The 13,901-nt window shown below is 41.1% G+C and overlaps 1 protein-coding gene across 4 annotated transcripts in view; it reads right to left on the bottom strand.

Moving 5' to 3' along the window:
* The window catches only part of LOC139063594 (zinc finger protein 665-like), a 101,344-nt gene extending 90,487 nt beyond the window's left edge, over nt 1-10,857 (bottom strand). The window contains exons 1-2 of one of the 4 annotated variants that reach the window (XR_011516973.1): nt 9,131-10,857; nt 7,975-8,060 (exon numbers count right to left, since the gene is read on the bottom strand). The gene's annotated coding sequence lies outside the window, so the exon portion shown is untranslated. Of the gene's footprint in view, nt 1-7,974; nt 8,061-8,215; nt 9,079-9,130 lie in introns of those variants that run through there. The other 3 variants (XR_011516972.1, XR_011516975.1, XR_011516974.1) reach the window with 3 other exon arrangements.
* Nucleotides 10,858-13,901: the final 3,044 nt, after the last annotated feature.

Here is a 13,901-nt window from a genome sequence, read left to right as displayed (position 1 = left end):
ATAAACATTCAAAGATCAATCAGGTTGATATGTTATATTCATATGGAATCATCACATCTCATTGGTTATAATTAAGACAGGGCAAAGTTCATTTCACTACAAAACTGAATTTCTGCAGCTGAGAGCCGTGAGGGAGGGGAGAATGAGTTGTGTAGTACTGCAAACTTCCATTGGGTGAGTCCTATGAGCTGAAACCCGGTGGGGGGTGATAGTGATTCGTACTGTGAGTTGTGTGTCATGACCTGAAAACTGGGTTAGTGAGTCATGTACTACTGCGAGCTTCCACTGGGTGACTCCTATCCCATACCATACCAGTTTATTTATAAAGCACATTTAAAAATAGCATAGAGAAAGAGACAGAGAAACAAGTAAAAACTAAATGAGCAATGTTAGTGAGGTAAAAAGTACAGAAGAATGTCACAAGCTGCCACTAATAGAGAAGTGTCACGCTGAAGTATGAAGACAGTCGTGGGATAAGCCAGGCTAAAATAAGTGTGTTTTGAGGGAAGACTTAAACCTACAGAGGGATAGCCTGGCCTGCCAGACTCGTCCTCAGTTTAATTCTGCACAGAGAAAGAGTCTGGTAACTTACAGGCAGAGAGGCACATGAGGGGCTGGACTAGGCAGCTCAAAAATAACCAATCAGAAAAAAAGACGGAAATGCCGACTGAACCGCGTGATGTAGTTTTTTAGCTGCAGTAAAAAAATAAAAAAAAGGCGTCTGGCAACTGCACAAACATCTTCCTTTACAAGAAAGGCTTTTAGCGCTTCTACATGTGGTTTTAAAGGACTTCAAGTCATTTAGAACAGAGGAAAGCCGCAGCAAACTCCGGTTCAGTTGCCATGTTTGACAAACTCAGCATTATGGTGTGACATATGCTACTCAGCGCTGATTGGCTCGGTTAGAATTCTCACGGGGTGGGGTTATTTGAATAGGAGAGTTCCCAGACCCTTTCTCTGTGCAGAAATAAACAAAGAAGTCTGGCAGGCCAGGCTGGCATGTGTCATGACTCATAAGACAGCAGTTAGGGGTTTTTGAGTCGTGTACTACCGCAAGCTTCCACTGAGTGATTCCTATGAGCTGAAATACGTGAGGGAGGGGGTGAGTGAGTTATTTGTCCTCTGAGTGAGGCAAGCTACAGAGTAATAGTGACTTGATCATAGGGCTGCTCGATTATGGCAAAAATAATAATCACGATTATGGTGACTGAAATTGAGATCACGATTATTTAGGACGATTTTTCAATTTATGTTGATTTTATTTGTTTTTATTCAGTCATAAAACTGCTCAGGGCACAATCAGGACAAAAATAAGAAACAAGATGATCACTAAAATAACTCCTGATTCCCAGGATAAAAAGACCAATTTACTTTTAGCTCATAGTCTATGACCCAAGGGCTATAGACCTTGGTTTAACTCATTTAAGTCTAACCAGTACAGACCCAAATACCAATATCTTGCAAATACTGACAGTAAGAATTACACAGTGGCATTTATAACAAATAAATGCAAATAAATTGATGTTCACAAAATGTTGCATAACATGTATTGAGTCGTGTCAAGATGCTGTAGGAGCGTGCACTAGCACCGTGTCTTCAGAGAGATTAGTTATTAGTTATCAGCGTGAGGAACTTATTTCTACCTTATTTATAAACTATTTATTTACAAGTCCATCAGTTAATGTAGTAATTGTCCCAACCACTGCTGCACCCCCCCACCCCCCAACCCGGTCTCACAGCAATCGGGCAAGATGCACGTGTGTTTAGCACGCTGCACGCGCACATTTAGCTGTTTTTAGCTGCTCAGGAGTCCGCAGGTGCGGTGTGTGTGTGTCACTCTGGTTAATCCAACAACGAGCCGGCTCCGAGAGCTGTCTTTAGCGACCGACACATCACTGCATCATTCCCTTTCCTAATGTTGTGAAGAACGGTCCGGAGCACAGGCGGAGTGTTTAGCTAACCTGCAGGAAATGTCGACGACATTTATCCAGAAAGTAGCTAAGGGTTACCAGCGATGTTTCTGAGATGTTCGCTAGGTACTTTTAGGATTAAAAAGTCAAGAAAGGGGTCTGAAAAGCTGCTAGAAATAGCGTCAAAGTCGCTAAGTTGGCAACACTGTGGGAGGAGCGCTTCATTTGCAACTCAGGGCAGCGCAAGCGGGAGGAGCAAATAATCGGCTTGTTTTGTTTTTTATAATCGTTCAAAACTCAGATCGTAATCGTGATCAACATTCGATTAATTGAGCAGCCCTACTTGATCATGCTACTGTGGCAAGGTGGAGAAACGAGGGCCCGGGCGGGATTCGATCCCCATATTCCCGGGTGAGAGTCATACACTCTAACCAGTCAGCCAAAGGGACATCCCCTTGGCCAAGTAGCCAGGGCGCATGATCAATCGGGACATTGTGACAGGATGCTCACACTGTCACACTACAATTAGCACTGCAAGCTAGCTCTCAGACAGGGCAGGAGTGACTCAAACGTGCTGTTAGAAAAGCATTGCTACTGTGAATTAATGAGCTCCCAGCCCAGAAAAGGTAAGAAAATGCTTTTGTTAAACTTGCTCTTGTTTTTTGTAACAATTTTAATGATGAGCCAGATATATTTCTACTTATGAAATTAGTTTGCCAACAGTAACAGGCATGAGTCAGTTGGGGCAGTGAATCGTGATTCACTAGTCAGTTAAGTGATTCTCGAGTATTTAATTATTTGTTCATGACTCGCACATCACTAAGGTGGATTAGGGCTGGGCAATTAATCGAAAATTTATTGTTATCAATATTTCTGACTTATCGAAAATGTTCCCTGTGTCAATAAATTTGATAAAGAAAAGATGTGTATATGTTGGCAACATTCATGTCCCTTTAAAAGGAGTTACCACCTTGAGTCACGTAGAAATGTGACTCAACGTAATAAATGTGACAACTCCATCTAGTGGACAACTTTGGTTTCTGTGCATACCAGTCGTTATAGTCCATTTATCGTTATTGTGGTGAAATAGTCAATATATCGTAATATTGAATTTTTTTTTTTTTTTTTTTTTTTAAACTTTATTGAACAAGGTGAAAGTATACAATCAGATTGCATACAAAATTGAACAAAGATGAAACATATGCCAGGGGGTGTACTACAGAAATGTTACACACATCCAAATAACTTATAGGTGGTGCAAATAGTTACAGTTTTTAAAGCTTTTTTGTTTAGTGATCCACTAATCAATTTTATGTAATATAGAGTGTCACTATAATAGTGCTTGAAATTAGGTTTTTGTTTACTATATTTGCATTTGTGGAGATAGAATTTAGCTAGAATAATTAACAAATTTATAACAAAGTATACATCTTCCTTTCTGTGCTTGCGAAAAAAACAAAATACAACATTTTCCCATTTTAGAACAAAGTCCTTGCAGAGCTGTCCGATAATAAATCTGCTAAAGTCTTTCCAAAACGTTGTAGCATGTGAACAGATCCAGAAGAGGTGCTGAACGGTCTCTGGGTGGCTTCCACAAAAACAGCAATTCACATCAATGTCCCTCTTAAACTTTGTCATATAGTGATTAGCTGGGTAACACTTATGAAGTATTTTGAATGAAACTTCTTTGACCTTATTTGTCACAAAATACTTATTAGGAATGGTCCATACTCTTTCCCAACTGATGTCAGTGACAAAGGAATTCCAATAAAAAATCACATATGGAACAGATAAGGATTCTCTCTGAAATAAAGCACGAATATTCCTATTACTGTTTTTATGCTCGATAAGACAAACTTTTCCTACGTATGTGTTCACAGGGTCGGGAAGAGAAATAGGTGGTACAACTGGTAGAACACCTTTAAAAAGCATTCTAACACCCATAGGTATTGCAGCAAACAGTATGGCATATTCTTTGGGAGTTGCCGGAAATTTATATGTGTTTAGGAGTTCTGTGTAAGACATAAGCTGTCCATTAGTATTATACAACTGATTCACAAAAATGATCTGTTTCTCAACCCAATTAGAGAAAAACAATGACTTATTTTTATACACTATGTTCCTGTTATTCCAGATCAAGTATGTATGGGGAGTAAAATTATGTTTATAAATCAGTGACCAGGCTAATAGAACTTGTTTGTGAAACATTGAAAGTTTTTCTGGAAGCTTTCCTACATGGTAGTCACAACCCAGGATAAAAGTTAGACCACCAAATTTAGAGAAAATATAGTGAGGAATAAAATTCCAAATGGAGACAGGATTTTTAAGAAAATGTTTTGCCCAGTTAATTTTAAATGTGTTGTTTAAGGTAGTGAAGTCCAAGATATTGAGTCCTCCATGTTGATAGTCGTTCATTATTACACTCTTTCTAATATAATGTGTTTTGTTTTTCCACAAGAAGTTGAAGAGCATTCGGTCAATTTCCCCACAAGTTCTGTTGTCCACATGCAGAGATATGGCAGCATAAGTCAGGCGAGACAAACCTTCTGCTTTGGAGAGCAACACTCGTCCTCTTAAACTTAAATCTCTTTGTAACCACTGATTTAACTTAGATTGAGTTTTTTTAATTATTGGAGAGAAATTAGAGAGTCACGTAGAAATGTGACTCAACGTAATAAATGTGACAACTCCATCTAGTGGACAACTTTGGTTTCTGTGCATACCAGTCGTTATAGTCCATTTATCGTTATTGTGGTGAAATAGTCAATATATCGTAATATTGAATGTAGGCCACATCACCCAGCCCTAGTGCGAATGAAAAAAAGCTGGATGAAGATTTCAACTTCAGCTCTAGCATCGGGTTTGCTCCTCTCCACTCTGCCCAGCCTGGCCGGGTTGATTACGCAATAGGGCTGCCATGACTCGCCAAGGCAACGTCAACATAGTAGTTGATTTAATAGTCGACACATTTTATATTTTACAAACTTTTTTTAGTCTTGCCTGCTGCTGCACATTTGGCAGCTGCTTCCCGCCTCTGCTGCTGAGCAGCATGCGCAGTAGTAGCCATCCAGATCAGCCTTCATCATCGGAGAAAGAAAACATGGTGAGTCGGCAAAGTAGCTCAAAAGTTTGGGAGCATTATTTAATCCTCAGGCTTCACTTTAATTTACGATACACTTGAGTCATTGGAGGACAAAATCTTCTACTTGTAAAAGGATGACCCAGCATGCTTTTTATTTGGCTAAATCCTTCCTTCATTTTGGGTTTAACCTTATGGTATTTATTTAGAATGCAGGTAAGATTTAACTACATTTGTAAACAAAGCAGACTGATCTTGAGAATTTCTCTGCAGAACTGATTTCAACCTGTGTACATGTTAGAGAATTATAAGTTACAGCTAAACACATTTAATAAAGATGTAGGCTAAGCATTGCAAACAAAACAGGTTAAGTTGTAAGCATTAAATTTATAGTGATTAAAAAACATGGGGAAAAATGTACTTTATTTGTGACTAGGGTCGTAAACCTTTAATTAAATCAAACTGTAAGTGCTTGTCATTAGGGCTGAAACAATTCCTTGAGTACCTCGAATAATTTGAGTACAAAAAATCCTTGAGTGAAATTCTCTGCCTCAAGGCTTCGTTTAATTCATGCTTAATAAATTCATAGCTTTGCAATCGCCCGGGGTCATGTTTCACCTGGACCGAAATAAGTGATGCACATACACACTGCACTGAATGCACACACGAGTAGCGAATGTAACTTAACTTTCTCTTAAGCCATGGCGAACAACGTGGACACTGGTAGAGCGCAAAAAAGACAGAAGATGTCAAAGGTGTGGGACCAAGGCAGAAAACGTCGTCCAGTGTAAATACTGTAAAATGGATTTAGCCTACCACAACACCACATCCTCGATGCTGCAGCACCTGACATCCACATGTAAATGTCACTTATGCAAGCTGACTCAGAGCCTCTACAAGATAATGCATTTTAGCCTGTATTTCTATATATTCTCTGTACACTGTGCGACTTTTTAATTTGTAGCACTCAGTTTCAGCTCACACTGTGCATCTGGTAGCAATACGTCAGACTTAAAATGTGCTAAAAATAGCAGTTTTTACACATCTTGACTTTTTATTGTGTTGTTATTGATGTCTGTTGTCCCTCGGGATTGCTGCAGGAGGACACGGGTATTTATGAGAGTGGCAGAGGAAAACAAAAGTAAATTAATGTTTTGTGATCAGTATAGCTTGACATGACCATGGCAAACATGCTTTCTCGGCAATCCTTGTTATTGTGTGAGAAAAAAAAGTGTAGAAATTAAAACGGACATGTGTTAATAGGGAAATAGCTAGCGAGAAATGTTTGCGCATGTGCCGTGAGCGGTTCAGGTGCCGTTTGGGCCGCAGCCGCTCGCATTGGTTTACTGTGAAATAAAGTTGAAGCGCTGAAGTTTTGAAAACTAATTTTGAATAAAACTTAACTGGCTTGCTCATTTTAAGAGGTCTTTCATATTTTATAACATGCTATTTGATATAATGGTTTACAAACACAAAAGACTAATTTATTAGAGTACTCGATTAATCGATAAGATTTGATAGAGTACTCAATTACAAAAATATTCGATAGCTGCAGCCCTACTTTATCAATTTTTAGCCATTAAGACATGCTTACAACAGCATCCTGCCCCTGGACGCCGACACACTCTTAAGAGACTGATCCAAGACCCCATAATTCGGGTCTGAAATTTAAGCCAACATGGAAGTGGCAAAAATTGCAGTTCCATCCTCATTCGCTGGAGGCTGGTGTCAGAAGGGAGCAAATCCTCATCGACTCCCATGTTAAAAATACCAATTTCACTGCAGAAATAAACATGTTTACAGCCTGGTTCCAAAACATGTTTTAGGTTTAATAGATCTAGTTTACACTCATGACAACTCTGAGGGGGTGAATTTTTTTGTCACTCTTCTGTTTAAGCATATTAAATGCCTAAAATTCTGAATAATTAATGAGCATCAGACCACGGGGAAAGGCTCAGTCTGAGCTTCGGCCTCGCCTGAAAACTGTTCTGCGATTTTAAGTCTCTCAACTTAGACCATTAGTTGTAGCGTTTGTGCATTCTTTTTGGATATTATTTGTGCAATTGTTGGACAAAATGACTTGCTGTGGTATTAATTGCACTAATAGAGCGTCCAATGAGTCTCCACTTCATTTTTTTCGGTAAGTAAAATTATATTTATGTATTTTAGGTCACTGCCTCTTTTGCACTAGCTGAGCTTAGATTTTAACATGTACTGTTTAACCATGAAACTTAAATGTAATAGGGTAAAACCCAATGCATTTAACATACCGCTGCATTTTAGAAAATGGGTTGAAATATAACATGTTGGGAGGAGCTGGATTCCGACTATTGGTATGGTCCCCTCCCGCATCTTTGATCGTGGAGCTCTCGGATCGAAACCACTCCCAGCGGCAGCTCTGATCGCTAGTCTGCTGCGCGGATGCCGGCTTGTGGAGCTCTCGGGAGACCTCTGTGTTCCACCCGGTTTTACCCAGCGGTCAGCCCAGCGTATCTGTGACTCAGAAGCTCTGGTGTTGTGCACAGTTAACTACGGTTGCAGCTAGGACTACGGTTGCAGCTAGGTTGCTACCTCCGTTAGCTTAGCTTCCACCTCCGCGTTAGCTTTGAGTTAGCTTGTAGCCACATCGCTTCAGTTCGATGGGTGTCGTCATTTGATCCCAGCCTTACAGCCCCACCCTCAGCTGCAACTCTCTTCCCTTTTTTTGGAATTGTCTGTGCTTAACAGAATCTGTGACACGGTCAAAATGGCGGTGGTGGCCATCTCCCATTTTGCCTTAAAAACTTATTGGAGCCTATGGAAACGAATTGTCCAGTATACATGTCAATGAGACCGATCTAAACCTGCCCCGTCAGGAGTGGTGTAGCAACTAGAGAAATCAACTTGCAAACTTCTTCTTCTCCTTCCTTTCCGGTTAAATGGCGGATCAACTTGCAAACATTTTAAATGCCTGCTTATAACCTGTATCATATTAGCTTTACTTACCGCTCCTGGAACTGCAGTCTCCTGATCACGTACTCTTCCACGTGACCTTGCTCGTGCCCGACCAGTCATTTTCCAACGGTTTTCAACTGAAAAGTAAAAATAAATAGAATAAAAAACACGCGCTTTATTCAAATTTAAAACAAAAAATGTTAGATAAAATGGCTACCATTTGCTGGCCGTTCAAATGTTATCAAAAGCACGTGTAAGTCCCAAAAAAAGATGTAACTTAATATATACTTACGGTATCCCTTACTCCACTTTAACAGAAAAGTCGTATGTTTTGGATATTTACACGTTCTAATCGATGAAACTTCCCAGCACCAGTTTCAGGCGGCAGAAAAAGACCAAACGACGTAGTTACCGCCGAGCTATTGTTCAATAAAGTCAACTGACAAATTCCTACGCCTTCACAAATTGATCAGCCTTCTTTGATAGTATTTTACTTTATTTGGTAAAAATGTTTATTTTATAAGTATATACTTTAAACAATAATTGTATGTATATTATTTATTTGACTTCCTGACAAATAAATAAGATTTATCTTTGGTACTACTTTTCATGGCGCAGTGATTTCATTTTACGTAGGGCACATTTTCCTTTTCCCGTTTTTTTCTTTTATATGGTGCAATCTCCACTATGACCACTAGATGGAGGTAAATACTTCAGTTCACAGGACGTGTCCTCGACCAAATACAGCAGTTTTGCTGAGTTTCTTAAAAACCTAGTGAACATGCTTCTCATTGTTAAATGACCTCTGATTCCTGTTAAAATAAAGTGTTATTAATTAATAAATGATGCAGTGGTCTCTTATTTGTCACATGATATACTTTCAAGACTTTCTTTATGCCATTTTGAGCTAAACTCTGAGAAACAAAATGAAAGTCACTGTCATCAGATCTGGAGCAAACATGAAGGGTTCCAACCTATGGAGACTTTGTGAGAATTTAACTTAACAGTTTAATCATGAAATAATTTCACAAAGTCAGAAATGCATTTTATGCCATTCTTTCAAGAGAAGCTTCACAAATAGTTGCAATTTTTTGCCAAACTCTACATTCTGTTATTTAAAAAAGAACTTGCCACCTCAGAGGGCATTTTAGGAGGATGCATGCAAGTCTTTCATGTCTGAGATCTAAGAGTGATTATAAATTCAGACCTGGGGGACGGTTCTGGGAGGATCTGTTTTAGTCACTGTTACCTGCAGGAGGAAGACTGTGGAGAGATGAAGCAAACAGCAGAACATGAATGTCATCAAGCCGGATTGTTGCATAAAAAAGGAGGAAGATAAGGAGCAAAAGCTTGAAGCAAAAATGTACAGTGACATTTTTTGTGCATGCAGAGAGCATTCAGCATTATTCCACACAGAACAATGTGCCACCTCCACAATGGTGCTGCACCTTTAAAGCTCTGATAGAAAAGGGAGAATGTTTTCTTCAAAGTAAAGCTATTTCTAACAGAAGGAGACAACAACAAAGACTATTGGGAAAAAAAGATTAAAAATGAAAGAAAAAGAAGAAAATGGTGTCAGTGAGAGGACTGCAAGCTGAGTGGTGTGAGGCTGAGAAAGGTGCACCCAGCCAGGGACGTTGATGAATGCGCTTCAGGCTTCAAGCTTGCCCCACAGCCTCCAGCAGCACGGATTCCACGCTTACGCTAATCACGCTCTGTGAGATACTACGGCCCAAAGCTGATGAAAGGAAACATGGCACACAGTTAGTATATCAAACTGGCTGCATATTCCCCAAAATACACACTTCTCACCAACACGTTTCTGTGTGGATCCATGGCATTTGTTTTCAACCTAATTTCCTGCTTCATTCATTAAAAACAAAACTAGATCAAAGCGTTCGTTTTACTTAATTCATAGTGACTCCATTAAGCTTGAACCCCTGATTGCAAATCCAGAGCAAGAGGGAATTCCAAAAAATAAAGATCTTCCATCGCGGTATCAGTAAGCGGGTTACGAAAATTAGATTAATCTCTTGTGGAACCTAATCTGCTCGGCATCAGAGAGTTCCCCACAAACACAACACAGCCATTACATCAAACACGCACGCCGTTTCCAATAGAATATAGGCCAGAGCTGGAGCTACAATTATAGGGACATTATTGTTGTGCAGCTTGACTTTGCCAGTGATGGTGGAGAAGGATCACGGCTATCCTGCACCAGAAGGTGGAGATCACTTCCTTTGACAAACACTGCAGAGGAAATGTTGTCCTCTGTGAGGGATAAGCATGCTGCTTTCAGCTACTGGGTTAAAAACAGAAAGGGAAGAAGATAAAAATTTAAATTACATCCTTTGGTTGCTGTGGAAGCGTGCTTAATGAGCCCATTGTGCTGTAAAAAAAAATATATATATTATGTTCAATCTGCCTTCCATTCCTAGTGAAAAACCTAAAACAAACAAAGATTTTCCCAATATTTTTGTTTTTTTTTTCATTGGATTTTCATGTTAAAACATTAAATTTGAGTATTTTACTTGCACTAACACGTATTTCATGAATGTGGGGATCTGTACTCTAGAAACACCTGAAAAAAGCCTGAAAATGTGTCAGACGTTCACTTCTGACAGCTAGATATCATCAAATAATCCCACAATGGCATAAAATCAGGAGTTTCCCTTTTCCACCATGTTGGTGTAAAAGTATCAATCCTCCTTTTTAGAAATGCTTCAGCCCTTATCTTTCACTTCCTGACAATCCGAGCACCGAGGACACAGTTCCAGTGGGTTCCCATGCAGCTCTGCAAACATACCAGCTCAGTGGCCTAGTGGTAGAGTGTCCGCCCTGAGACTGGGAGATCAGGGTTCGATTCCTGGTCGGGTCATACCAAAGACTTTAAAAAAATGGGACCCAATGCCTCCCTGCTTGACACTCAGCATTAAGGGGGTTGGATTGGGGGGTTAAACCACCAAAAGGTTCCCGAGCGCGGCTGTGTCTGCAGCTCACCGCTCCCCCAGGGGATGGGTCAAATGCGGAGAACAAATTTCGCACACACATCAGTGTGTGTGACGACTAATGGGACTTTAACTTTAACTTTCCTGCTCTGCTGAAAACAAAACCAACTAGCTGATGGCCTTGAGGTGCAGAGCTTGTGTTTACAGGCTGAATAAATGCAAAAAAATATATATAAATATATATAAAAAAGAGCACTGAAAAGCTCACCTAAATGTGGAAGGCAAGAGAAGTTTTGTCCAAGGAATCTTCACAAAATCATACGTTTATAGATGATCGGAAAAAATGTGTCTGCCACACTGTTTATTTTATTTTGAAGGGGTATGAGGTCAAGGTGTGTGTGTGGGGGTGTCTGACCACAGTGGAGTCAGAGCCCCCCCCCCCCCCCCCCCCCCACACACACACACACACACTTACACACACACACACACACATGAGGATGCCTCACTGTGATCTCTGAAAAGTCAACAAGGGTTGGTCCACAGCTGAGCTGCAGGACAACAGCGACAGAGATCATGCAGCAGCTGAAGAAACAGACAGTACCCCCTCTAGCCTCATATCTGACCTTCTACTATGTCATTTACAGATTGTTGTAGTTGTTTTTTGATGCGTTTTTTTCTACTACACATCCACAGTTGAATGGACACAATGCAGATTTGCAATCCAGAGCAGATTATGTCATGCATCGCTGAAACTTTCCGGGGCTTTAAAGTTTAACTCTCAGTCACCATGCCCTTCTTTGTCCAAAGCGTCGCTCTGAGCAAAGGTGCAGTGAAGCATCTGCAGCAAAGAATCTAATAAGCACAATGTGGGAATAAAGCAGAGGGAAGTGAGCATCAAAGGCAGCCAGGCGCAGCATGACTGGCATCAGTCTGAACTCCCAACCCAGGACACTCAGCATGCTCTTCAGCAATCGCCCCCTGTGGACCAGTCCTGGGCAGTAATTAAAACCATCATTCCCACTGCCTCAGTGTCTCATTAGCCACAGGACCTTAGACTTTCATCCCTACTTGTCCAAGAATATCACAATGCCCCACAAGCAAAGATGAGTCGCTCAAACCCAGAAAAACATTCTGGTGTGTTCTCTGAGCCGAGGCGCTGCATCCAGCTACGGATAACACACGTCCAGTCCAGTTATTTACACCAGGAAGCTGCTCACCTGTGCAGCAAACAGAACACCCGTGTAAATGTGGAGTGTTTGCTCTGCAGGGGGAATCCTCTCTTTGCTTTACTTTTGTTGTTGTTGTCAACGAGGCTGAGCTGATACGTGTGAGGCTCCTATGCTTTCACTATCAAAGGGGAGGGCGAGCGTCGGTTGCAGTGGTCAGATTTAGCTCTTTGGCAGAAGATAAAAAGAAAGTCTTTCCCTGTGTTTAATTCAGTGGGAGCCATGACTAAGTCATGTAATGTAGCGGGCCTGTGAAGCACATCACCTGTTTTGTGTAGCGTACACGGAGACAGAAACGAACATGCCACTGGATCCTGAAAGCGAAGCACTGCAGCACAGGCCTGTTAGGAACATTTATTGTGATAGCTTTATTTTCCTCCCCGCTGAACCCGTTCTTCGGTCTAGCGGCGTTGCCAATGCTACAACCTTAATCCACTGCATGTTATTAACCTACTTGGCATCACCGCCAGGATGATAAAGCGAATTTAAACAACTGTGAGAGACTTATTGAGAAGATGGGACGTCGGTGCCAGCATTGTGTTCCTGTCAGGTGGTCTGTGGCCTTGCTGTCGTTAACCACAGCAGCCACATCTGCAAAGTCAAACCATCCGATAGTTTAATACGTACGATAGAAAACCACTGCCTCATCTTACGTTTAAGAGTTGCTAAATAGTTTGGAAATGCCCCACCCAGACACACAAATGAGTCAGAGGGTGCTTTTACATAGGCCCGACAAATATGTCAGCCACTCCTCCTGCTGCGCCACAAGTGTGTGTATATATGTGTGTGTGTTTCAAACGAAGTCTTCCCATTCTTCGGCCATGAGAAGCCTCTGATCTCTGAGCGACACAAAGATGGGCCCCAGCTGAAGACGAGTCCTCCACCTTTGTCAACATTCAGCCTGAATCAGCTGTTCTTTGAACAACAACAGTGAATTGTTTGGTGTGCCACAAAGCCCACTAAAGAGCGCTGGTGCCTTCTCTGCTGCCATTATGAGTGCGTTCACATTAAAAGCCAACAAGGAGCTGGTTCTCAGCCAAATTCAGCTAACTGACTCACTCGCTCCCGCTCTGTTTCTCTGAGAAGCCTTTGATGTTAGCGGGGGGCTTCTGCCCTTGCAGTGATGGTAGCGAATGATACTTTAAGTGATTCTTTTTTATCCGGCAAGCTTAATGAAAGATTAATGGGTTTGATATTTTTCCCTTGTTTATATTTTATTTAAAATGTAAGCCGCGATCCTTGGCACCTGTGAAAAGCTTCTTGGTAATTACTTTGTGGATTAGTGGAAGTCACGTTATGCTCTTTGAGTATGAAAAACAATGACAAGTGCTGATTGTCTCTGGGTAATAAGTGCTGACCTCGGCTCTGCAGCTCCATGCTTGTGTACCTCATTGTGGATGTTGGATCATGTATTTGTTGCAACATTTCCTTATTTAGCAGATGACAGAATGTGGATTTGACTCCATTTTACTGATGAAATGATGCAGAGGCAGGGATTTTTATAGAGACGGTCGAAATGTTTTCCAGAGGAGATTATTGAAGTGAGTTTGGACATGATTAGACTGCAGAGGAAAAGCAGCAGTATTTGCTTTTTTGACACATAAGTGTAAGGGGGTGAGAATTTAGCAGGGGAAACATATTAGCAGGTTTACTAATAAAAATCCCTGATAGGGATTCCCAAAGTGTGGTACGCGTACCCCTCGGGGTGCACGAGCTGCCGCTAGGGGGTGCGCGAGGTGAAAAGTGTAATGGCTGCAGAGCTCAGAGAAGTCTGTCATATGTCACCATTAGCGTAGCCAGAAAC

The sequence above is a fragment of the Nothobranchius furzeri genome, chromosome 17 (assembly GCF_043380555.1).
Source record: "Nothobranchius furzeri strain GRZ-AD chromosome 17, NfurGRZ-RIMD1, whole genome shotgun sequence".
In the NCBI taxonomy this organism is placed as follows: domain Eukaryota; kingdom Metazoa; phylum Chordata; class Actinopteri; order Cyprinodontiformes; family Nothobranchiidae; genus Nothobranchius; species Nothobranchius furzeri.
This window is presented reverse-complemented; position numbering and strand designations above follow the sequence as displayed.